The 23,452-nt window shown below is 43.1% G+C and overlaps 1 protein-coding gene across 7 annotated transcripts in view; it reads right to left on the bottom strand.

Moving 5' to 3' along the window:
- Positions 1 to 23,452, bottom strand: part of Rnf152 (ring finger protein 152) — a 118,768-nt gene that overhangs the window by 73,583 nt on the left and 21,733 nt on the right. For 2 of the 7 annotated variants that reach the window (XM_063231526.1, XM_063231527.1), the window contains one exon: positions 2,650 to 2,773. The exons of 1 other annotated variant lie outside the window; for it this stretch is intronic. The gene's annotated coding sequence lies outside the window, so the exon portion shown is untranslated. Of the gene's footprint in view, positions 1 to 2,649; positions 2,774 to 3,783; positions 3,804 to 3,855; positions 3,995 to 4,246; positions 4,270 to 23,452 lie in introns of those variants that run through there. 4 more of the 7 variants (XM_063231528.1, XM_013157204.3, XM_063231529.1 and 1 more) reach the window with 4 other exon arrangements.

Below are 23,452 nucleotides of genomic sequence, written 5' to 3'. Positions count from 1 at the left end.
TCATTCATTTAATCAACACTCGAAGAACACTCAAAACCTCCAGTCATCAAGCCAGGTCCTGTCTGACACACTTTAGAACCTTTACAGGGCCAGATCGCTGTGGAACTCCCTGTTGCTCACCTGTGTCTGTACAAGAAATATTGAATTGTGGCTGTGGTCACATGACTGGTTTTGGGATGGAGCCACGTAACTTACTTTTGGATTGAATCCCACAATTACTAGAGTGACACCCCACAACATTGCTTTTCTAGCGCAGCCGAGATGGCTCGTGCCCAGGTACAATCAAGCCTCCATCAATTTAGGTCCTTGAGTGACTACAATGAACAGGGTCCACCTGTCAGTCACGCTGGACACACAGCCTGGGAAACAAACTGCACTTAGCACTGACAGTCAGACATAGTTGTTACTGCAGCATAATCTAACCTCTCCTGATAATATATCTCTATGTAAAAAAGAATGAGAAATCTGTAAAATTCCCCATCCCAACCTGTTTTCTAAAGCAGATATTACAGAAAAGCACAGCTTGTTTCAAAATTTAAGTACAATCAGGGACTGAATCCACTTTGAAAAGTAGAGGGTGCTGACACCAGAAACAAAGACAGAGACAGAGACAGAGAGACAGAGAGAGAGAGCAAGCCAGCGCCAGCAAATCATGGAATCTTACTGTTCACATGGAATTCAGCTGAACAGTCAAAGACTGTGAAGAAAGACACCTGATTATAGGCCCGGCCATTTAGGGAGTAAACGGCTCCCCAGAAGAAGAGGAATTCAAGTAGATGCTGGATGAGTACATTCTCCCTCTGCTAAAGTCCAATCCCACTCTTCCTTCATCTCTCTGAGGCTTTCACTGAACTGCATTACGGCAGCTCTCCCTTTCTCCGTGGCTGTATGAACTCCCTGAAGGTGACACATTTTTGTGACTCCACCCCATACCCCTGTCTGCTGGCATCTTTCACAGAGCCCTTTATCTATCAGGTGCCCGATACACATGTGCAGAATGAATGAATGCACACTGTAGAAAGCACTGGATCCAAAGGTTGGCCTACTACCTCTAGTGCTCATCCAACCTAAACCTAAACGTACTGCTGCAGACATCTGGCAGTGGGAGGCTTCCTCCTAAAATAAAATAAATTAGGCCTCCATACAGCATTTATGATGACTTATCACTGTACACACACACACTGAAAACCACAATGAAACCTAACACTGCACTGTGGCTATCTTTGTTCTTGGACGTGCATTTACATGTGCAGGCAGCTATTTTCCCATGTGGAATTTTGTGTGTGAGGTATTTATTTTTTCTGTTTGAAAAAAAGCCACACCCTTGTTTCTATTGCATTATTACAGTCCCTATTAGCCCATCACGTGGACTTTCTTCTTGCAGCAAAACAGTACACACCCAGCATTATTGCTGACATAAAAATCAGTTGTCAAAATACCTCTGTCCTAGCACCAGATCGCTAATCTCATCTCTCCAAAGCGTTGGCCTCTGTTTCAGCTGGGACTTGATCACTCACTTCTTTCTCCTTGTGATTCCCCAGTGTTTACAGTAGAAGGGTAAATGTTAGTGTCAACTTCTGCTTTTAAAGTCACCTTCCAAAACAAAACTACCAGAGCTGAATAGCAATTTTTTTTAAGTTTTAAACTTTGTTTTTCCCAAGATTCTTGAGAGGGAAATGGTAAAGACAATCTGCCATATACTGTACTGTGCTGCTGCTGCTGTTGCTGTGCAAAGGACAGCTCCAGTCACCTTTGGCCCTCAGCAATCTGTCTTCCAATAAGAAACATCAGAGTCTATTTCCACAGCCGTTCTCATGCCCTGCTACTTGTGTAGGACGCGCAGGGTTCTGCCCTCTAGGAGGGAATGCCAATGCCAAGGTGTCCTGGCAGGTCTGAAGGTTACATTTTCATCTATCAAGATAACTGAAGATCTGATTAGGTCAACATCAAAACTATCCTTGGAAAGAAAAGAACAGGCTAGAGGATTCTGGTTTGGTTTGGTTTTTAAAGAACAAACAACCTAAAGATAAAACGCAGAATGAATCCAGTGGTTCATGGCTGTCTAAATGGAAACTTAACTGAAGCTTTTTATGTTTTCTTTCTGTTCTCCTAACAGCGCTCCCCGCCACCTCCCAGCAACTTACTGCAAACCCAGCTCTCTTGATATTGTAAACACTATTACAGTGAAGGAATGGGAGAAAATACTATTTCACAAGAAGGTCACTGTATTTGACCAATGTCAATTGGGCACTGTCAAATTTATCGTCAGCCTTGCAATATCAACCTTACGGTGATACCTTTTCAACAAATGATACCCCACCTATCGACTGAATTCAAAGCACATTAGTATAGATAAGAACACTGTCTTGTATCTAGTCCCCACATTCACATCCAATTGCCTATGTACTGATCATATCAATACTCCTATGAATCACGTGTAATTTATACAAACCCCAATGCCCACACCCTGCTCCAAATAAATTCTTCAAAAGTAAGGTTTGAATTTCTTCTTGAAGCAAGGGTTTCAGCAGTCCCCACTCACTCACACAAATGAGAACACTGACGCGAAAAGCACGCGAGCAGCCCCAGCACTGTGGGCCTAAATGACCCAGAGACACCCCGGCGGCTACTCAGATGATTGAGGATTACCTGAATCTGTCATCGAGTCCCTTTCACCCTCTTCTGCATGATGACATCAAGTGGAAACGGTAAGCGTTTGCGAAGCAAGAGGCTGACAAGCAGGAAGCACAATCGAGCCTGAGCTTTGTTCAGCCTGCAGTGGAATACATGCAGAAAGGGTTAGTTGCGCGCATCACAGATAGAAATCCAAGCACCCTAACAGACCAGCAGGGCTGGGGTGGGCGCACTGGGAGGAAAGGGCTGAGGTGTGACGGGTTGGCAGGGCAAGGAAGGGGCGTACGTATGGACTCCGAACTGCTTCTCTAGGCTAAATAACCACATCCCAGCTCCTCCGCAGTCTCCCCCGCCCCTAAATTCTCCAGAGGCAAAGCCTCCACTAGGCTAGCAACAGTCGGAGAGGGTGGAGAATACCACCTCGGGACAATGATAGTGCAGGCAAAAGACACTAGGTAAACGCGATCAAAGGGAAAGCGGGCCACCGGGCCACCCTCCCAGACAGACACAGTAGCGCAGCATTCAGGAGCATCCTTTGCTTCTGTGCGCCACCTCATCAAGTCGTTGTCACTCCGTTTTGGCGATTTCCCTACTTGCAAAACCACCCAGCCTCCCCTGCTCACCACACCCCCACCGCAGGCGGCCTCCGGGACCGCCACGGTCCAAGCAGCGCCCCAGGAGTCCAGCCTGCTTTGTCCTGAAGCTGTCCTTCCAGGAGCAAACGCCCCAGGCGCGCTAGTGCGCACAAAGACCCCAAGGCCACTGCGCCCTCTTTTCCCAGGAGGGGTCCCGGGGCAATCTCGGGAAGGTAACCGACTTGGGGACTAAGAAGGGACCACCGGGGCAGTGTGTGGGCTCAGGGCACAACCGGGGCGCGCGCGGCGCGGGCACGAGACGACTCCCTCGGACCGAGCTCCAGGGGCATCCGAGGACTCGGCGGAGCCGCCGGCAGCATCGCTCCCCCGCCCCGGCCGCAAGCCCAACTCTGCCCCAGCTCGGAAGAACGTAACTCCTGGGACCACCTCCCCCACGGCCCGCCGCGCCCGCTCCCCATTCCCCAGGGTCCCCGCGGCCCCGCCACCGCACAAACTGTCCCGAGGGTCCCCTTTCCCACTTCCCTGGCTGCAGGCGCCGCGAGGGCGCACGTACCGCTTTGCACTCTTCCCTCCGAGCGCGACCCGGGAGAGTGCAGAGCGAGGCAACAAACCGAAAGTCACCGACCTTGCTCTGCAGCGGGCTGGGGCGCCTGCTACGCTGGCGGCTGTGGCAGCATCGCTGGGGGTCCCGGTGCGCCCACCCCTTTACGCCCCACGCGCACCGCGGGCCGGCGGCCGCCCTCCTCCCGCCGCGGGCTGCGGGGTGGCGCCTGCAGTGCAACTCCTGGTCCGGCCCTCCGGGTGGTGGCCCCACCTGCGCGCTGCCCTCCGCGTCCCCGGTCGGACACGGCCGTCAGGCGCTCAGCACGGCGCGGGAGCTTTTTGTGTCACTGCCGAGGCTAAAGCACCGAAGGGGGTGGCGGGGAGAGGCCGGGCTCGGCTCCCGCGGCACCGCCCTCCCCGGCGGCTCCACCCCCTCTGCACCCACCCCTCCTCTCCACCGGCCTCGCACTTACGGCTGTGCGCCCCCGCTCGTGGCGTGAGGGGTCCACCCCTCCCTGGCGCGCCCCCTGGCCTCTCCTTGGAGGACCCTCTCAACTCCAGCTCCCAGCTGTCATGTTTAACCACCGATGGGGGCGGGGGGGGGGGAGTCGAGCTGTAACAAGGTGTGAAAGGAGGCAGAGGAGGTGGGAGAGTCCAGTCATCCCGTTTCCAGAGACTACCCAGAGTCAGAGTCACCGCAGATTCTTTTGACTATCCCTGAAAGTTTACGTGGACAGTTTACGGGGTCTGCTTTTCTGGAGAGGATGCATCCAAAGAGGCCTCTGTGGACGACTGCCTGCCAGCACCCCCAGGGTGGGGCACGGAGAACAAGGAGCAGAAATTTGCAAGTTCTGGGGATCTGGAGAACCACTGAGATTTCGGGACCCACCCTATGATTCACCTTACAACCCGATTCTGGGTTGAAAGTGCAGCTCAGTGGTAAAGCACTTAAAGGCCTTGGGTTTGAGTCTAGCACTGAGAAAACAAAACACATCCTAACCCCTGTGTTAGGGACATCCTTAGAATGTCTTGTTTCTCCCTCTTAAGAGAATTTAAATGTCTGCTTCTTGGTTAACTGTAATAAGGGAATGGAGAAGGAAAGTATCTAGTAGAGGATGGTTTCTATGCCCTCTGGTGCCTTAAAAAACGATTTGTTTATTTAAAAAAAAAAAAAAAAAGCTTAAAAACTCTGATGGCTAAGTGAAGCCTGCCAGTTTTCCTGGATTCCCGTCTCACACCAGCTGCATACAGAGGTCAGCTGAATGATCCTGCCCTATTGCACGGAGCAGGCTGCCTCATGGCTGATGTCCTGGGTCCCCACGCTCCTCCCTCTAGTAGCCAAGGAAGCCCTTCTCTTTAGATTGCAAGCTTTGTGCAGCCCACTAAGATTCACAGTGCGCTCAGCTGCCCCTTTTCATCTCATCCCACAAAACAAACCTGTTGATGATGTTTCCCAGTAGGTTTTGATTACGCAAACACACAAAACCACCACCTGGAGACATATAAAACTTTAAAGGATCAGTACTCTCTGGGATCCCAATTAAAGCATTACCTTTTACAGGTGTCTGACAGAGTCGTGTCCTCCTCCCACAAAAACATAACCTCTACTGTACATGAGAGAGCACTGAAGGCTACATGCACATCTTAGAAACCTAAAGTAAGTTTATAAGGACTTACTTTTAGGCCTTACCTTTCAGGCAGAAAAAAAAATTAATGAGAAATTAATGAGGGTATTGGACAACTCAGATGCTGACCAGGAGCTTGGAACAAAGAAGCTGAGTTATAACATAACAAAATTTTACCAGAAAGTTCAGCCTAGAAATATTTTGGTTATATAAGAGTGATTTTCAAGATTGCTTTTAAGAAGCTAATTTCAGGGTTCAGTAATTATTCCAAAATGTTTCAACTCTTTTTTTCAACAGTTTTAAAGACAGTTCTTAGTGGGGGGCAGGAGGCCAGGATACCAGCATTCAGCCTGTGTAGGGTAAAGGCTTCCATTCATTTCCACTGGCTGGTATTTTAATTTACAAAGGATCACGGGTGTTCTGCCTTCTGTCCTGTCTTGTAAAGCTGTCACACAGAGAAGGTTAATTAACTGGGGCAAACCAGGATGGGCCAGTTCTTAAGACTCATTGGAGGTTAGGCAGGCAGCAACAGTTTGAGTCAGGGTAAGAACAGGCTAGAACATGTCGCACTGGACTCCGCAGGGAGAAATTTCCAGAACAAGGCAGCTAGAACCAGGCTGTACTCAGAGCTGCAAGCTGGCAAGTGTCGTGGTCAGAAAAGCTGCCATCACCTTCAAGATTGAGGTACTACCACTGTAGGAGAGACAGAATCCAGGTAGCCCCCAAGATCTGGAAGAGCCAGATTATGAGGAGGGGTCCCCAGCATTGAAGACCAAGACAAAGCTCCAAATATTCATGAATCCCTACAGCCCATATCTATGGAGTAGAGTGTGACCTGACTGGGACAGAACAGAGAAGAAAACGCCCAAATTCCAGCACTCACAGAACTTGCTTGCTAATGGAAGAAGCAGACAATACATGATATAGTAAATACACAGAGTGTATGTTGGACAGGTCTGTGGGGGTATCTTACGTGAGTGGCCAGAAAGGGACTACATAAGAAATTGCCTTTGGGGGGCTGGGGATTTAGCTCAGCAGCATAAGCGCCTTCCTTGCAAGTGTGTGGTTGTGAGTTTGATCCCTGGTACCGATAAAAACGAAAAAGACAAAAAAAAAAGAAAGAAAGAAAAAAGAAATTGCCTTTGGGAATCAGACCCAAAGGAGAAGGGTGACACAAAAAGCCAGGAAATAAGAAAAGGCCATTCCTATTATCAGAGATGGTACCAACAGAGATCTGTCCTTGGCTACAGGGAAGCCCAAGGTCACAAGGTCAGTCAGACCCATAACATTGATGGATGCTGAATCACCTGAGGTCGCTACATAGCTGCTTACATCTGGACAGAGATGACTTCTTTATTCATCTTTGTATGCCCAGCATGGAGTACAAATACCCAATAAATGTTTATTGAGCTGAGCTCTTAAATCTCAGAAAATCTGGGGTGAGGCTGAGATAAGTGTGATCCCATAATATCCAGGGCAATCCTTCTGTCAGGGATGGCATTTTCACAAAAGAATGTGGTGATCTCTTCTATAGCTTTTGCAATTGTCTTCCTAGTCTTTAAGAGCAAGGACCATCTTTCAACCTGTATCTTAGGCACTCAGCACACAGCACACAGAGTAGGGAGAAGGGTGGGGAAAATCGGAAGGAAAAGAGGGTGAGGAATTGGGAGGAAGAAACAAGCAAACCCTGTTCAGGCTGCATAGCCAGCCTGATGCCTGATGCCGAGCGAGCTTTCTGCTCAACATATTTGATTTGACGGCTAAAACTGCATTGTAAAACTGACTTATAGTGATCATTGTAAAACCCATAAATCTACTCAAAGTCAAGAAATTCTACACTTAAAACAAGTGGATTTTATGGTATGTAAATGATACCTCAATAAAATAGTTTAAACACAGTAAAGTGGGACCCCATGTTTGGACAGCTTTTGCAGGCTATAAATGAAAAGATAAAGAAACATCTTTAACCACATTGTCATCCTTCCTACCAGATATTGAAACCAAACTGAGCTACAAATTTACTTTTCCTTTTTGTAATGTTAACCATGTTAAACTGTATATTTAACCATGTTAAATTGTATATTTCTAAAGAAAAATTCTAAAAAGTCTCAAAGCCTCAAAGTACATACTCCAAGATGATTTACTAATAATGACTGTTAAAGTTAGTGCACATGTTAAAACCGATTTTTAGTTTGGGGCTCTACATAGCCAGTCCCAACAGACTTATTGATCTGGTATGGTGTTCTAAGAGACAGTGACATTACATTTGACATATTGCCTGTTACATATCTATAATATGTAGAAGCCACGACAATGAAAACTCACCTGAAACAAAGTACTGAACTATTTTAGCAATCCCAAAGGATTTTGATTGAAATTATATCTCAGATTGCTTTTCTAAAAGTAGTGATGCAATGAACAAACCATTTCCAGTCTTTTAACCTCATCTTTGGTAAGTTCAACACGCATTCCAAAGCAGTTGGGCAGAACTATGTGATCATAATCAAAGGTCTACGCATTAGTTTGAATGCTGATGGTAAGTAATCTATATGGACATTACAATGTCTTGACTAAATGCCAGCTTATCCTATGATATCTAAGTCTTGTGGACACTTTTCTCAAAAATGGACATCTGCTATTTTCTTACATTTGCAAAAACCCTTATTTCCACAAATGATTCCTGGTATCTCTGCTATACTGATGGTAGAGGGAAATTATCAGTTGGACTCCTTTCTTGGCATAATCAGTATGAGACATTGTTCTCACCACCTAATGAAATGACCATTAGGATGACCATATATGATCAGCAGGGAAGGGTTGCAATGTATAGTTCCCCTCTCATCCACTGTCCCCCATTTTTATCATATGTCCTAGTCTCCTCCCCACTATGTGTACCCTACTTTCTCTTTACCCAGGTGTTTCCTCCTGTTTCCTTGATCCTTTCCATCACCTATTAGGTGACTGATGTCCGTGTGGCTCTTCCCTTTATTTGTCCACTACAACTGCTTCTCCAGCTGCCATACAGTGAAGTGGTACTGCTTTGAGACAGGACAGAAAGAAAGAAAGAAAGAAAGAAAGAAAGAAAGAAAGAAAGAAAGAAAAGAAAAGAAAAGAAAAGAAAAGAAAAGAAAAGAAAAGAAAAGAAAAGAAAAGAAAAGAAAAGAAAAGAAAGAACCAGGAGGTTCTACCACTGTTTTTTAAGATTCAGATGTGAGCCCACTGCCTTCCCTGCCTGGTCCCCAGAAGCTGGCTGTATACAGTCCCTGCAGGACTCAATCTTCTGTACTTCCTGCCTAACCTGAAATTTATTAAAGCAGACCTGGAACTCCAGTGACTGATGCAGTCCACACCTGGCTTCACCCAGCTAGGATTCCATCTGTTCTCACTTGTTGCATCTACTACGGTGGATCTAGTCAGAGCACCCTCTAGTGGTCAGGAGGAAAAGTAGCAACCACTGGACAAGACCAGAGATCCGGCCATTGCAGGGATCCAGAGCAGAACCATGCCTAATAAGACACTTCACATACTCTTCCCCTTTCTTTGCTTTAATTTCCTCCCTGTGCTGTTACTTTCCACCTTTCCCCATGGGTCAAGTGTTCTGGGCAAGGGTAAAGATCCCCCACATAGAAATACACACTCTATTCTCTACCTTTCTCCTTTTGACTCTTTGTAACTTAACAATGTTGGTAGCAGTTTGGCTTGTACACATATTTGATTGTTGTTAAGGATACAAATTATTCCTCTACAGGACATGGAAGCTTCAAGAGTTCAACTATGTCCAAAATCAATGAACAATAACTGCTGTGTTATTGGTGAACATTTTTTACATCTGTTTACCAGATTGGGTCGCTAATCATCACCTGCAGCATTTTCACACATGCTTGCAAAGAAACTCAGAAATAATATGAACATTTTCAATTGACAGACATGAAGAGTAATATGTAGGAAATTTAAGCAACTTTCCCATTAAGTTATGACCAGTGGATATGAACGTGGTCTTGCCCCAGGTCTGCTGAACCCAAAGCACTTCCCCTTCACTGTCGCACTGACACCGTCCATAGATCACAGCACCCAGGCAATTCCATTTGATTTGGTCTAAAATGCATCTCAGTCCCTCCCAAGCCATCCTATTTTAGCTGAAATTTGGCATGTGATTTCTAAGCCTAATGTTGTGACTTATCACATTGTTTGACTCCAAATCTCCCCCAAGATTTTGAGTAAACCTACTCTTTCTTATCCTTACTCAAACCTTTTCTGCCTTTCTTATGCAGATAAATAACCTACATTTGTAATCGCCAATCCCCAAAGAGTTTCTAAAGGCATTTACGTCTCTGCCTCGCACCTGACTTTTTCATCAGTCAAAAACCCCTCAGATTTCTCCAACCATTTTCACTTTGACCTTTTTGCATCCTTCTAACCCATCATTTGCTCTTTTAGTGTGCACTTCCTGTTCAACTTTACATCATAGTTAGCAGTCCGCACACCTGTAGCATAAGTAAAGTCCTCAAACCTGGAACTGTAGTTTGTTCACTCCATTTACTCACACATACCCACACCTCACAACATTACCGCAAAATAGAGTTCCCGTGCTCTGTACACATGAAGCGCTCAATAATTGTTCCTTTGCGATGGTCAGAGTTTTCCACTGCCCTTTCCAGGGTCATGCTTCCTACAGCTTCTCTTAAGAAATTATCTCTAAATTGTTTGTTCACAAATTTGTTACACCCAGTTACTCCAAATCAGCCAGAGTGGAAATTGGGGTTATTTCCAAATTCACTTAAAATAAAAAGGTCAGGGAAGGAAGTTGGTGTAGTTAGGCTAAAGATACTTGATTGACATAAGAATTCTTACCCTGGGCTTTCACAGAAATATGGACTTCCCAATACCAGTTCTTACCCAACGTGTCCTTTTACTCTATAAAGTTCTAACTCCTAGTATCTCTGAATGTGACTATAGTTGAAGATAGGGACTTCACAGAGTTAAGTTAAAATATGACATTAGAGTCATCCAAAATGAATAATGTTAGTAAAAGAAGGGAAATTTGACATAAGTACAGGAAGAAGATGATGTAAAGTCAAAGGAAATTGACAAACATCTATAAACCTATGAAAGATACCTGGAATACAGCCTTTCCTCATCACCCTCAGAAAATATCAACCTTTTCAATACCTTAATCTCAGACTTCTAATCTCCAGAGCAAAAAAAAAATAAATAAATAAACTGGTTTTTAAGTCATTTGGTCTTGTGAAACTTTGTCATGGCAATCCTAGCAACCTAATTTATCGAAAGATTTATGCACAAGATTGGATTCTACAATCCATGGTGGTTTATTATTTGGCTGCTGTTTATTTGCTGAGTGTTATTTGAATGGTTAACTAAAGAAGATAACTATACAATGATTCACACAGTTGAGAGAAGAAAAGTGGTAATGATAACTCTCATTTATACAGCATAATTTGTGTTTGTCAGTAATGAGATAGTGCTTAATACAATAATTGTATGTTAGTATACTATATGTGTTGCAATATATTTATCTCATTTAATCTTCCCTTCCAGGTGAGTGGATATTGTTACTCTCAATTCAAAGGTTTGGGAATTGAGACCCAGAAATATATAGGTAAGTCATGCAGTATATCATGCTTCTAAGAATATTTAAAGCTTAACTATGTACAGGTCATTCTATTTTATTTTTCTTCCACGTGACAAATCCTTTCTTTTGCTCCAGTGTTCTCTCCACCCTATGTGCTTTGGACCATCCTAACTAGTCACATAGTCACTAATGATGACACTATTTCTTGTGTTGCCAGTTGGTACAGGATGAAAATGTTACTCCGTTCTAGACAATGAAAAAGAGAGGAAGTGGGCTGGAAACTTTCTAGAAAAGGGGTCTTTACTATCAAAAACAGATGCAAAAAGTAGCAACTTCTGGGTTCTATCTAAGCATATGATGCCAGAACGGTGGGGGCCGTCTCCCAACAAGGAGGGCCGTTCCCCAAGGAGAGCGCTGACAGGACGGAGGAAAGAACCAGGACTGATGACATCACTATTCCTGAGTCCACCGACTCAGAAGCTGCTTTTCCTGCTGTGTCTCACTTTGTGAAATAGTAAATCCCCTTTCTGTTGAAGCCGTCTGTGTTGCTTTCTGTGATGTGTGATTGAACTGATCTTGATATGCTATTTCAACAAATAGGCTTTGATTTTCCACAGGAGGAGATGTTTTTAGATATGGTTATTAAAAATGATCTCAAATGTACTTGCGTGAAGAATTTCAAAGAGCCACAGAGAAAAACATTAGGCTTTTAAATTAAAATTTAGGTAAAATATGCATAAAAGTTACCATTTTAACCATTTTAAGCATACAGTCTAACTTGCATATTCACATTATTGTTCAACTATTATCCATCTCAGAACTGTTTTGTCATCCCATACTGAAACTGTGTATACATATGCACATATATATGTAGATCTCTGTATATATACATAAATATGTACAACTCTGTATACATATATATACATGTATATACATATACATATTTATACATACATATATTTACATACATATACTTTGTTTTGTGTTGTTCTTTTGAGGCAGGGTCACTTTTTTGTGCTAGCCGATCTTGGTCTCACTATGTAGCCCAAGCTGGCCTCAACCTTATGGTGATCCTCCTGCCTCAGCTCCCCGAGTGCTGGAATTACAAGCATGCCCACTATGCCCAGCTTTGAACTCTGTACCTACTAAACAATTCCCTATGCTTTCCTCCAACTCCTGACAACCTTTATTCTACCATCTGTCTGTGAATTTGATTTCTATAACTACCTCACATAAATTAAAACTCTGCAGTCCTTTTCCTTTTGCATTTGTCTTGTTTGATCTAGCCTAATGTTTTTAAGGGCCCGTGTTGCAGCAACTGTCAGAATTTCCCTCCATCTTAAGGTTGAATCATATTCCATTAATATGTCATATTTGAAAAGCCCATTTCTCTACGGAAGATATTTGAGTTTCCATTATTGACTATTATAACTACTCTGCTTTGCACTTGGGTGTGTGAGTCTGCCTTTAGTTCTAGTTCTATACATAGAAGAAGAATTGCTAGATCACATGGGAATCCCATTCCAAATTTTTGAGGAGCTACCATACTGCTTTCTACAAGAGCAATACCATTTTAAATTCCCACCACACTGCGCAATTTCCAATTTCTACCTTACCAATACATATAACTTATTTTCCAGAGTGTGCATGTGTGTGTGTGTGTGTGTGTGTGTGTGTGTGGTAGCCATCTCAATGGATAGGAAATGGTATCTCATGGTTTTGTTTTTATTTGCTCTGATGATTTGTGATTTTGAACTTCTTTTCATGTGCTTATTAACCATTTGTATATATTCTTTGGAGAAATATGTGTTCAAAATATTTGCACTTTTCTGGAGTCAGTCATTTGTTGTGGCTTTCATTCTTGTTGAGTCTTAGATTTTTTTATACATCCTGGATTTCATATCTTATCAGGTGTGTTTTGCAAATATTTTATGAGTCTTTTTACTGTGTTGATACTGTCCTCTGATACACAAATAGAAGTGTTTTCTTTGTTTTGAAACAATGCCTTTCTATGTAGCCCAGGCTGGATTTGAATCCACTATATAGCTCAGGCTGACTTTGAACTCCTCCAGCTTCAGCCTCCTGACTGCTGGGGTTATTGGTATGCCTTGCTGTGCACAGCCTGTAAATAGTGTTTCTTTGGGAGAGTTCTCTAAATATAGAATCTGTCCATTCTTCAGAATACTCCAGACTCTAGCCTGAATTAAGTCAGACCGTCACAGCTGACCAGATTCACTACTCTGACTCTAGTCTGAGCCCTACCAGTCATTCATTCTCGCACGTGTGTGGCACAGACGTGAAGGTCCTTCCCGTGCACAGGTCTGCGCTAAGCAATGGTACTGAGTCGTGTGTTGCCACTGCTGTGAGAAACAGTAAGACAATGGGCCTTGTGACAGTTGCTGGTTAAAAGTATGGAGGATATTGTCCCTAAAGGACATTTTAGCGTGTCTCAATTGTAAAGACCCACAAAAGAAATTTCTCTCTAGTTTATCAGGGATACGTGTGCTTTTTCCTAACCACTGATCATGGTTAGTATCTTATAACCGATCATTCCTTCCTTCTAACCATGTCTGCTAGAAACCTAAAATCACATTTGTGGGCAATTTCTAGTAGGAAAATTGGACATCCTGACATGTTTTCTAATGCAGGAAACTCAGTTCCATCTTAACTTCTCAAATATATGTTTCTTTTGCTCGTTAAAAAGCTACCCTTAAACTTTATGTATCTACTTCTAACAGCAGAGCTTTCAGCCAAACCTTAGACCCTTTGAGGGTAGAGCCCTTTGTGACCAGATAGGTCCCTCATCCATGAAACCAGCCCTGCCAACTATTGTAATCTTCAAACACTTGGAAGATTATTTCCATTTAATAATAGCATTTTGTCCTATCATTTTTTAAAGTTTTTTTTCGACTTCCGGGAGAACATGGCGGACAGATAACAGCAACTACCAGAGGCTCTCTGAAAACTAGGCTCAGAAGCCAGGTATGGTGCGGACTAAAGAGACATAAGCAGGTGGAGTTATGCTCTGCTGACTCAGGAACGAACTCGGCTGAGAGAAACCAACTTGGAATGCAGTCCTGGTGCTAAAACAGGAACAGAAAAGCCTCGCTGCTGAGGCTGGACCCCACGCCATTGGAAGCTGCGATTTGGGTTTCCCGCCGCGTGGTGGCTGGCTGCCTCTACATCGGCTCGGCAAGGAGAGAGACGCACCGAAACTCTGAGAACGGGAGTCTGCGAACGGAGTCGAAAACAGGACGGGCAGGGAGGCATGTTCTGACTTGTGGCGAGGTGAGTGAGAGAAACTGACACTCCACCACAGTTTGACTCCAGCGGACTTTCTGGGCCCGGGCAGTCCTGCGGGAGCAGGGCGCGGTGGCGACTCCAGCCACACATCCCCCTCTTGGGCGGGATTGGTGAAAAGTGCCTGGCCTGCGTGACGCTGCTGGCGGACCCCGTAGGCTGGCCCAACCCAGATCCCAGAGCCCGACGGAGGCCCGGAGGGGCGGGCCCCACGTAGGCTGCCTGGTGTGCAGCGGTGAGTGGGAACACCTAACCGGCGCAATTCGATCAGGCTGTGGCTGACAGGGAGAGAAGCTGGGCCTCTCATATAAGCTTGCATATATAAGGAACAGAGAATATGGGAAGAGGCAGCAACAAGAAAGGCTCCTCGGCCCCCAATTCTGAGAAACAGGCAATAGCAGACACCGCACCATTACACATAAGGCGCCATATAGAGAGCCTCATAGACCAATTCAGGAATGAAGTTATCAACGACCTGAAGCTAGAAGTATGTAGAATAGTTAGAGAAATGCTAAGCACCACCCAAGAAAAAACAGATGGTGGAATGGAAGAACAGAAAAAGAGGGGAGAATTGTTTGATGGAGAAAACAGGGAAAGCATAGAATACGTGAAGCAGGTTCAAAGGGACTACCAAGAAACTAAGAAGTCTATCGAAGACTGGCATAACAGCTTGAAAGAAACTAAGGACAGACTATCTGAACTGGAGGGCAGAATTGTAATATGGGAGAATGAAATGAAAAACTTCTTAAAAATAACAAAGAAACAAACAGCAATAATACAAAGACAAGAAGATAATAAGAGGATCCATAACTTAAGGATTAAGAACATAAAAGAAGAAGTAGGGACACAAACAAATGAACTACAAAAGCTACTCACAGAAATAATCCAGGAGAATTTTCCTAATTTAGCAAAAGGTAAAGATACTCAGATGTATGAGGCATACAGGACCCCAGCTACCTACAACCCAAACAGAGCAACACCCAGGCATATAATAATAAAAATTCCAGAAATTCAATACAAGAACAGAATATTAAAAGCTGTCAGAGACAAGAAACAGACCACTTACAAGGGAGCACCCATCAGAATTACAGCAGATTTCTCTGCACAAACCATCAAATCACGAAGAGCATGGAGGGAAATAATTCAAGCTTTGAAAGATAATAATCTCCAGCCAAGATTGAGATATCCTGCACAACTGTCCCTGGAAATTGATGGAAAAACAAGGTGCTTCCAGGATAAAGAGGAACTGGGGGAATTTGCAACCACCAATTCAACTCTACAGAGAGTATTGCAGGATATTCTAAAAAAAGAAAAATACAAAGAATCCAGAAATGATGGAGGCCACAACGAATGCAGCAGAGAACAAAGTGAAGAAGACAAACTGACAGCTACTGACAGAATAAGAGCTCAACAGAAATGAGGCAGAGAAGATTGGATGATAGGAACAGCTATTTTGGAGAAAATGACATCTTAATAGGTAATACTGATTTAATACCATCTTGTTTTGAAGTCTCATCTAGCTTTTGTCCTTCTGTCTCCAATGGTCCAAATAGGTTGTATCTTACTGGATTTTATTATGTACGATAGTATAAGCAAAAACCTTTTAAAGACAAGGAGATTATACAGAAACCATTGTTCATTTTCTGTTAGTCAATTCTAAATACTCTGTAATGCTGTCATTCTCTTAAATGGTTTTACATTGTTTTGATATACTTAATGCTACAGTATACGAAGTTATACTCAAGGATTTCAAGGAAGGAGATAATATGGTAACTACTTTTAGGTCAGGATTATCTGGTGGTGAAACACTATTCTGCTTAAATGGTTATGTTTTGATCTGTGCTGTTTCGTTGTTATGCCCTCTTTTATCTCAATCTCCACTCCATTATTTACTTTTTTATTTTTATCCTTTTAATTAAAGGAAAAAAATAGCAGGATATATTATAGTAACCCACTTTGACTTTCCATTACCTCGATTTAAAGCCCTGTATTACTCTCACCATCTGGTTTTTAACTGATGTTCCCCTATTCTGTTTTGCTGGATAGTATCAGGTTCGAAAATTTAGGCATCAGCTGTGAAGATAATGAGATTCATTATAACGCCCATTCTCGTTAACTTTTATCTATTTTTGAAGACCTACAATGTCTCCAATGTTTTGGTTTTGTCGGTTTTATTCTTTACTGTTTTGTTCAATTGTATTGTAACTAACGATATAGGCAATTCTATTAGAGATAGCGTGAGGCATTATGGTAACCATTGTTGATCACCTTGTATTATGTTTTCACATTATCTATTATGTCCACCCTTTTGACTTGACCGATTCTGTTCTGTTATATCACATTTGGTTTTACTCTCTTCCAAAAAAGTAATAAGAACCATGGGAGCAATGAAACCCAAAATGTGTAATAGTCATTGTACAAAAGAGAGGAAAAGAAAGTGCTCTAAACTATATAACTGCATGTATATTTAAGTGTATAAGATAGAAAATGATATCACAGAGTTTTATTGGATCATTGAACAGAACTGTTTGCAGTATCTTTGATGGAATGTCCACTTTACAAGCTTTAATTTTGTGACTTGAACAATTATTTCTAAGATGACAATATGTAATCCATTAACTAGTGATTTCCTACTGTTCATTTTTTTTCTGCAAATCTGTATAACTTGTACCCTTTCTCTGCTTTTTTTTCTTTTCTCCTTAAATAAAATTTTAAAAAAATAATAAATAAAGTTTTTTTTCAAGAACTGATTAAGTACTAGTGTGCATTGTGCACATCTGTACATTAGAGAACATAGAGGTAGAAACATGGGAAATTAAAGATAATTTAGGGGATTATATTTGGCTAGAATTAACCAAGTCTATGAGCTCTGAGATGGTCAATTTCTTGGTTCATCTTTGCTTCTCTTCTCTCCCAGTTCTAGCACGATGCAGTCATACAATGGGAATTCTAGTGCTTATTGGCAGGCTGGCTGATGGCAGTTGGATATCTATGGACTGTTATGATTTGAATGTGGTTTGTCCCCTCTAAAATCCACGTCGAAATTTGGTCCCTGATCTAACAGGGCCTTTAGGGTGATTAGATCATGAAAAAGGATTAATGCCTGTCTTACAAGACTGGGTTAATTCTTCTGGGTTAATTATCACAACCATGAGAGAAGAACCCAATGCCCTTATCAGAGGCAGTCACCTTATGTTGTACTTCCCAGTTTCCATAATTATGAGCCAAAATAAACTTTTTTCTTTACCTAGTCTCAGATATTCTGATTTTTTGTTTGTTTCTTTTATTTTGGTCTTTCTATCTTTTTGAAACAGAGTCTTGCTATGCAGTTCAAACTGGCCTTGAGCTCACTTTGTAGCCTAGGCTGCTCTTAAATTTGCAACAATCCTCCTGCCTCAGCCTCATTAGTGCTGGGATTACAGGCATGAACCACCGTGCCTGGCTTCAGGTATTCTGTTACAGCAACAGGAAATAGACTAAGACCTGGATCATATTTAGAAAATAGAAAGTAAAGTTAGAAAAGTAGTTGGGTTTTCACTTGCAGCAGTATAAGCTGATGGGTTTAGTTTGGTAGAAATGAAAACCTGAAGAGTTTTTGAACAAAATGATGATTTAGAAAAGTTGTCCTGGTTCTGGTACAGAATATTAATTGGAAAGTGGTACTAGTACAAGGAATGCAGCTCAAAAAAACAGTTTCCCAGTCTGTGAAAATGTTCATAGTACTAGAATTAGACTGGTTGCTGTTTAAGTGTGATGATTACAGTGCCTCACTCTTTACACTCATGATGCCCTTTCACAACACTGTTTCATTTACTGCTTCACTACTAGGGAAGTATCACCTTTTATAGAAACACAAATTGATTCCCAGAAAGTGAGAATGGTTTCTCAGATGGGAATGATGGTCAGCACAGGCAAGTCTATTTCTTGCCCACTTTGACCACACATCCAAGTGTGCAAAACTAGATAAACTTTTAAACAATGAGGAGTCTCGGTTCCACCCCAGATGGTCCTATTTAATTAGTCTTGGGTGAGGCCCAGATGAGGGAGTTTTTCAAAGCTAATCAGGGGATTCTAAATTTTGGCCATGGTAAGCACCTCTGGGTACAGCACAATCTAGTTATAAGGCAGGTCCTGAAGACAAGAAACATTGAGGATGCAAAACTGAGGAAACCTGACAACAAATTGCAGACAGATTTGTGAAGTGATGACATAGTCATCAGCCTGAGGGACAAAGCTGCTGTATAATCTCATCTCTGTAGTCCAGTATGAATCCAACACACACCTGGGAACAGCTGCGCGCAGGATCCAAATTAAAGGAAAATTGCTACCTTAGCTGTAAACGAAAGTTATCCCACAGATGGGATCTATTGGCATATGTGTGTGAAAAATATATATTCTTCAGTAAAAGCTGAAGAATGACTAACTCTAAATGTGGCACTATGGATTGATTTCCATTTAATGCTATGAAATCCTGTACTTGGAAACATCCCATGAAATTTATTTTCTTCTTGGGTTAACACAACTATACTCAGGTGAGCAGTCCAAGGTAACTAGGCCATCTTTGAGATTTAAGGTGGTCAGTCAAGGAAGGATGGAGGGGAAGATGAACTTAGGAGATGAGGTACTGGCATCATGTGCAGGTGGAGGTCAGCAAATAATTGGAGAGGTGAGATGAAATCCCCAGTTAGGTCCAGAATGGATTTTAAAGAATCTAGTAGAAATTGGCTAAAATATTCGATATGGATTCACTCACAAAGTAATTCCAGGAAGGAATTCCATGAAGAAAGAGCAGTGGTCCAAGGACTAAATAGTGGAAAATAGCTATTCTTAGAGCTTTGGGAGAGAAAGAGGAAGCTCCCGGGATGCTCTGCTTTTCACTTTGCTTGTCTCATCCGCCATAGGAGCTTCTTACTCGAAACATGGATGCAGATACCCGAGACTGCCCCTGAACTTGACTTTCACTGTTCAGGCTTTTGTTCTTTTTCCTAAAGTGCTCTTTCTTTTCCCCAAATGCATGTATTTGTCCAGTTCTCCGAGAGAAATCTCTCGTTTGGAGACTTTCCTTCTGGGTGTGCTCCTCCTGTGTGGACGTCATTTCTCCTTTCTTTAACCCTCAGGGAATTCATTTGTAAAGCTTTTATTTGCTATAGCAGTTATTTATTGCTATGTAACAAATCATTCTCTTGATACAGGGGAGTGAAACTCCCAACCTGCTGTGTCTGGTATGAGTTTGTGTTCTCCAAAATGGAAGAATGAATTTTAGGAACAATGGAGGTTAACAGCAGAAATATTTATTGAGAGAAAGCAAGAGAGAGACAAAAGGGATCCCAAGTGGGTTATCAAAGATTTTGTATTTTCTTGGGATTTTTATAGCATAAAACCATGAGGTGAGGCAGGTCTAAAGTTGGAAAAAGTGAGAACTCAGGGCTGGGGATTTAGCTCAGTGGCATAAACACCTGCCTTGCAAGTAGGCAGTCATGAGTATGATCCCCGGTACCAATAAAAAAGAAAAAGACCAAAACAAAAAGAGAGAGAGAGAACTCGTGAGGTAGCTGGGCATGAGGTGGGGACACAGCTATGGTCAACCAGTAAGTTTGTTTAGGTAAAACTGATCAAATCAGGGGCAAATGGGGAAGCTAGTCATGTAGCAAGCCAGCATTCTTTATGGATCAGTGACTTTCCCTATAGGGAGTTGGGATGGTGACTCCTGGCTTTGCAAAGTGATCCATACTTAATCTCTAGGGATTTAATTAAGGGTGTGATTGCATTTGTTTTGCTTTCTGTCTATAGATCTAGCCTACAGCAAGAGGTGTGTGTCTCCTCCAAGGTCATCAGACATCTGGCCTCGGTGCTGGCTTCTTTGAGGGTCTAGCCCTGTCTGACTGCCTATAATATTTCTAACTAGCTCAGCTGCCTGTAACACTCTAATTTATCAACTGAAAAAAAAAATCAAGCATTTAGATCTGGGTATGGTGGTCCATGCCTGAAATCCCAGCACTCCAGAGGCTGAGGCAAAAAGATGGTTGCAAGTTCAAGACCAGCCCAGGATACAAAGTGAGCTCAAAGCCTGCCTGAACTACAGTGACTCTGTCTCAAAAAGACAAGAAAAAAAATCAAACATTTATAATCTCTGGGGGTTAGGAATTCAGGATAGGGTTACGCTAGGTGGTTTGGTTTAGGACCTCTCATGAGGTTGCTGAGCATCAACTGAGGCTGCTGTGGAAGCTGCTTTCAAGGTTTCTCGCTCACAGCGCTGTTAGGATGGCTCTGGTCCTCAGGGCTCTGAAACACAGTGGATACAGAGGAATGAAAGCCCCAACTTACTAGTGTCCAGTAAGAGTTCATGTTCTCTAAAATCGAAGAATGAATTTTAGGAACAATGGAGGTAAAGAGCAGAATATATTTATTGAGAGAAAGAGAGCTTCTATCTGAGAGAGACTGTAAAAGTCGTCTTTTCTGGTGACTTTTACAGAGCAAAACCATGAGGTGAGACAGGTCCAAGTGTTACAGGCAGCTGGTTTTACTCTATAAAAATCCTTGGAAAAGACAGAATCTTTGGCAACCCACTGGAAACTCCCTCTGTCTCTCAGACAGAAGCTTCCTTTCTCTCAATAACTATATCTGCTCTTAATCTCCATTGTTTCTAAAATTCATTCTTCAATTTTTAGAGAACACTAACTCTTACCAGACAGATAGTAGGTTGAGAATTTCGTTCCCCAGTATCACAAGGTGGGGATGAGGTGGGAGAGAACTACGGCCAGTAAGATTAATTGTTCAGGTAAAATTGACCAAATCGGGGACAATGGGGAAGCAAGTCACATAGCAAGCCGGCATGCTGAAGGAGTAGTGACTCTTCCTGTAGCCAGTTAGGATGGTGACTCCTGGCTTCCTCACGGTGATCCACACCTATTTAGAATATCAATCCCTGATTAGATTTGTTTCATCTTTTGTTTTGAGGTCTGGCCCACAACAGAGGTGTCTGTCTCCTCCAAGGTTATAAGATGTCTGGTCGTAGGCACCGGATCCTTCAGAGCCGAACCCTGTCTGACTGCCTGTAATATTTCTAACTAACTCAGCCACCTGTAACAACAAGCCTTCAACTCCTTGTCACATAAACTGCTCCAGAGCACTGCCTGAAAGACAGAGAGAAACCACATGTTTTGGAATATCTAATTTCTTAAGTAGCATAACCTTACTTCCTTTTTATTCTGTTCACTAAAAGTGTGTCACTAATAGAATACACATTCAAAAAGAGAGAAATTTCTTGAACTGGGGAGAGGGTTGAACTGGGGATTGAACCCAAGGCCTCATACATGCTAGGTGAGTGCTCTATCACTTAGCTACACCCCTGGACTCTAAGCTCTACATTTTGTTAGAAAGAGCACTTAAAAATTCATGAATATATGTAATTTGTTACCTCATGTGCTTTCCATGGTCTTCCCTACTCTCAAACTTACTTTAACTCTTTTTCTTATTCGGTAAGCATATACAGGCATTGCACCACAATAGGTAAAAATAAAACAGAGAACCTGCACTTAATTCCACAAGTAGCAAAGAAAACAAATAAACAGGTATTGCTGTAAAATGTATTAAGGACCATACCAGAGAAATTAAAAGAAGGAAAAAGAAAGAAAGAAAGAAGGAAAGCAAACACAGTGGGAGAGCAGAGATGGAAATAATGGGTCACAAAGATTTCATGGGGACTGTTGCTTTCACTGTGATAGCTCAAACCCCAGAATAAAATCCAAGGAAGCAAGAAATTAAAATTTATGGAGCAAAGGCTTTATTTTAGGCCAGGCCTGGCGATGTACCCTCTGGGAGCCAATATGGAAGACTGTGCGCCTTACAGCTAAAGGGTTGGGTTTTTAAAGCCTAAAACCACAGGAATGTTGCAAACTTTGACACAGTTTGATAGCACCTGAGCTTCTTGCTATTTCCTGTAACTTCCTTGTAGTTAAACGTTTCTTAAGGAACAGCACATTATATTACAGATAGGTGGAAGGGGGTGGGGGGATTACAAGAAACTGAAACTTAAGGCTTTTACGGGAAATGGAGACTTAACCTAAAAAGAATGGGGAGGGGAGGGGGGATTTACAAGGAGCTGAAACTTAAGTCTTTACTGGAAATTGAATTTTAATCCTTATTGAAATGGCGCATACAGAACAGGAAGGAGGTGCATTTGGTTAGAACTAGGCTACAACATCACCTGTGGGAGACCCAACATCTTTCTCTCTCTGTTCTGATAATACATCCTTGTTAGAAATGAGTTCTTCGGAGTTTGGGCTTCCGGGAGAACATGGCGGACAGATAGCAGCAGCTACAGAGGCTCTCTGAAAGACTCGGCTTAGAATTCAGGAATGGTGCGGAATAAGGAGTCATAAGCAGGTGGAGATATGCTCTGCTGACCCAGGAACGAACTGAGCTGAGAGAAACCAACTTGGAATGCAGTCCTGGTGCTAGAACAGGAACAGAGGGGCCTCAGTGTGGAGGCTGGAGCCTGCGTCATTGGAAGCCCTGATTTGGGTTTCCCGCCACGCGACGGCTGCCTCTACATCGGCTTGGCAGGGAGAGAGACGCACGGAAGCTCTGAGAACGGGAATCTGTGAACGGAGTTGAAAACAGGACAGGCGGGGAGCTGTGCATTGATTTGCGGTGAGGTGAGTGAGAGAAACGGACACTCTTCCACAGTTTGACTCCAGCGGAAGACATTCTGGGACTGGGCAGACTTGCGGGAGCGGGGCACTGCAGTGACTTCAGCCACGTATCCCCCCTCAAGCGAGATTGGTGAGAAGTGCCTAGCCTATGTGACGCTGCTGGCGGAGACCCAGTAGGCTAGCACAACCCAGATCCCAGAGCCTGAGGGTGGCCTAGAGAGGCGGGCCCCGAGTAGGCTGCCTGGTCTACAATTTCCTGGTGTGCTGCGGTGGGCGGGAACACCTAGCCGGCGCAATTCAATCAGGCTGTGGCTGACAGGGAGGGAAGCTGGGCCTCCTATATAAGCTTGCATATATAAGGAACAAAGAATATGGGAAGAAGCAGCAACAAGAAAGGCTCCTCGGCCCCCAATTCTGAGAAACAGGCAATAGCGGACACTGCACCAATAGACATAAAACGCCATCTAGAGAGCCTCATAGATCAGTTCAAGAATGAAATTATTAATGACC

The sequence above is a fragment of the Cavia porcellus genome, unplaced genomic scaffold (assembly GCF_034190915.1).
Source record: "Cavia porcellus strain 051 isolate PalLab524CR breed Dunkin Hartley unplaced genomic scaffold, mCavPor4.1 scaffold_20, whole genome shotgun sequence".
Taxonomy (NCBI): Eukaryota; Metazoa; Chordata; class Mammalia; order Rodentia; family Caviidae; genus Cavia; species Cavia porcellus.
This window is presented reverse-complemented; position numbering and strand designations above follow the sequence as displayed.